General features: G+C 41.1%; 1 non-coding gene across 1 annotated transcript; it reads right to left on the bottom strand.

Moving 5' to 3' along the window:
- Positions 1–3,131: 3,131 nt before the first annotated feature.
- On the bottom strand, positions 3,132–3,238 carry LOC120259652. The gene has a single exon (XR_005536209.1). It is a non-coding gene; the product is annotated as a small nucleolar RNA R71 (small nucleolar RNA).
- Between the last annotated feature and the right edge of the window lie 232 nt (positions 3,239–3,470).

The following is a 3,470-nucleotide window of genomic DNA, read 5'->3' as shown; positions in this document are numbered from 1 at the left end:
AATCAGGGCTGAATTGGCTTTAAATATGTCTGGAATCGGGGATCCACACGCCCCTGTGGACGCCCATGTGGATTTTTCACATAGGCGTGTGGAATTTCGACACGCCGGTGTGGATTCTCTATTCTGTAGTTTTCTCGACCGACTGTGAACAGTTCTCCTACAGTACTTTGCTATAGTTCTTTGCTACAGTATCCGGCCTGAAATACTTCCTGAATCCATACTTTCATTGAGGTAATGCAAATGGGCACACGTTCACGTCGTGGATCACTTTTCTTATTGAATGATTTAAAAGTTGGTGGAGATCTTGTTCTATATGCATAAGTCGGAATGCTTGAGTATGACTGCCCTTGTGCCCCTCCAAATGGTTGTGCTAACTCAAATACGAGGAGGTTTCCACACACTCTAGCATCTCATACCCGACCTATGTCTTCGCGTTTGAACCTTAGCAAGATTTCCTCCAAAATCGGTGCATTTTGATCCACATTGGTTTCTTTCCTTTATAATCGGCCTCACAACCCTACCTGCATAAAAGTAACATAAAAACACACATATTAGTGTTAAAACCCGAGAAAGGTGACGCTTAACATAAGGAAAGAATGCTTCGTATTCATATCGCACAAGCACTTATCAATTTCATCCAAATTAGTGCATTACGACCCACATTGGGTTCTTTCTCTCATAATCGGCCTCACAACCCTGCCTACATAAAAGTAACAAAAAATATACCCATATTAGCATTAAAACCTGAAAAAAGTAATGCTCAACACAAGGAAAGAACACTTCGTCTTCTTATCGCACAAGCACTTATCACCTCCCATCCGTATGCCGACACTAGAGATACTAGCATCGTTTGAGTTTGGCAGATCGTACCCTAGTTTTGATAGTTGCGATGCCATACAGTTTAGAGTATTTGGGCATCATTATAATATGAGTGTCACACAGTTTTCGATCTCGTCGGGGTTATATGATGAAGACTTTACTACCACAGAGGAGTATGAGCATGATAACTGCTTGTGTGTTAAGAATACTTCATATTCTTTCCTTATGATGAGGATTACTTTTATCGGATTTTAACGCTAATATCTGTGTATTTATGTTACTTTCATGCAGACAGGGTTGTGAGGCCGAATATTAGAGAAAGAAGCCAATATGGATCATAAATGCACCAATTGGAGAAAATCTTGAGAAGGTTCAAACGCGAAGACATAAGTCGGCTTCGAAATGCGAGAATGTGTGCCAACCTCCTCGTATTCAAGTTAGCACAACGATTTGGAGAGGCATAAGTGCAGTCACATTCAAGCGTTCCGGCTTGTGCATGATAGCAAGATTTCCACCAACATCTCCATTATTGAAGAAGCAAAATGATTTATGACCTAAACGTGTGCCCGTTTATGTTACCTCGATGAAAGCATGGATTCGAGAGTATCCTAGGCCAGAAAAAGGGACCCTTGGAAGAGTAGAGGACTCTCCACAAGACCATCACCATGACTATCGAGGGGGTTTTCTATGGATTCTTTGCTTTTACACTTGATTTCATTGACTATAATTAGCTCTATGGAGAGCTAAACCCCCCGAGTGGGTAGTTGGGTATTTGTGAACCCTAGGATGTATTCGTTTCATTGAACCTCTTTATTATGCTTTCAATTAATTGATATTTTATTTGAGTTCCAATCTTGAATGCTTGATTGTTTCAATACTCCCTCAGTGTGACACTAGGGTTGAGAGTTCTTGTTGGTAACCCTAGTGAGTGAGTGACACACCACGAGAGTTAGACAAACCTAGATTGAAGAGGGTTGAAAGGGTTAGTCGAGAGATAGCGGAGTGATTTATTCTACTTCCATCTCCTAAAGTTCTTTGCGGTTATAGTAGAGTGAGTGGCCTAAAGGATGATCTTCCGCTGGGGCTTAGTTGCGGGTGCAACGAAGTGAAGCATTGAAGTAATTTTAGCACCTAGATCTTAATTATGGCTAGGGACCTTCCACCTTGACCAAAGGGTTAGGTCTACATTTAGGAAGAGGATTTATTACTTGGAATCCCTAGAACTCATTGCAATTCTATACGTGTGAGAGGTTGAGAGGTTATTCAATTTCTCCTCTGGCACATGTATAGAGTTAGGCATAGTTGACCTTAGATTTGGGACCATGTATTTAAGGATCTCCATGACTCATTATTGCATCAGTTAGGAAGTATAATAGAGGGTTCTTGCACTTGAAATGATTGTCTTAGGCAGAACAATACCCGGGTACCCCATTTATATCGATTGCCTTAGCTTCTTTTTCTTGTTGTTTTACTTTTGTTATTTCACATCTTGTCACACATATCACTATTCATCTCTCACTTAGCTAAGAAACAATTTAAGTGTTTTTATTCCCTACTCCCTGAGGATATGATACCCAACCCATCTGGGATTTTATTACTTCGATAAACCCATGCACTTGCGGGACATACACAAGGGGTGTTCTCAAGTTTTTGGCGCAGTTGCCGGGGAATAGGCGTTTTGAGATACTTTGCACTTTGTTTTCTTAGGTATTCATTCATTCATTCTATTTCACATCTTTTTTACTATCATCATTCTGATTTTGTTTTCTTTCTATTGGTGCAGCTCCAGGTTATGACCCGAGGGAACCCCTCAAGATTGATTGGAGGAGATACCGAGCTTGAACGTACACTTAGAAGAAAAGGGAAAGAACTTGTGCAAGAACCATCTAATCTAGCTTATTTGGAAGTAGAACAATCTGAAAACATTATAGAATAGAATGGGCAACACCGGACATTATCTGATTATGCCAGACCTTTAGTATTGCGGACAAAATCGAGTATTTTGCGTCCCTTGATTAAAGCTCCAAACTCGAGCTAAAGCCGACATTCATCCACATGTTGCAACAATCCGCACAGTTCAATGGTTTGGCCGATAAGGATCCAAATAGTCATATAGAGAACTTTCTCAAGGTATGTGATATGCATAAGATAAACGGGGTGACGGATGATGCCATCAAGTTGAGAGCCTACCCATTTTCCTTAAGGGGGAGAGTGAAGCAATGGCTACACTCATTAACTAGAGCATCAATTACCATATGAGAGGAGATGGTAGAAGCTTTTCTGGCCCGTTATTTTCCTCCTGGAAATCTACAAAGGTTAGGAATGAGATCTCATCCTTTGTACAGTCAGAATTAGAGTCTCTATTTGAGACATGGGAAAGGTTCAAGAAGCTCCTAAGAAAGTGCCCGCAACATCAATTCGAAGAGTGGATGATTGTTCAGACCTTTTACAACGGGTTGAATCCAAGTTCAAGGCAATTCTTGGATGCGGCAACAGGAGGTACCTTACGTAGCAAGAACCCCATGAGGCCCGTCAACTAATTGAAGAAAGAAGCAAGCCGAGAAATAACTGTGTGAGTCATCCCCCGAGTCTGAGGGCATGAGATTTTCTATTCCCGAGCACCAAGTGCATTTTTAGCGTTTGTTGAGACT

The sequence above is a fragment of the Dioscorea cayenensis genome, chromosome 4, assembly GCF_009730915.1.
Source record: "Dioscorea cayenensis subsp. rotundata cultivar TDr96_F1 chromosome 4, TDr96_F1_v2_PseudoChromosome.rev07_lg8_w22 25.fasta, whole genome shotgun sequence".
Taxonomy (NCBI): domain Eukaryota; kingdom Viridiplantae; phylum Streptophyta; class Magnoliopsida; order Dioscoreales; family Dioscoreaceae; genus Dioscorea; species Dioscorea cayenensis.
Note: the sequence above shows the minus strand (reverse complement) of the source record. Positions and strands in the feature narration are given on the sequence as shown.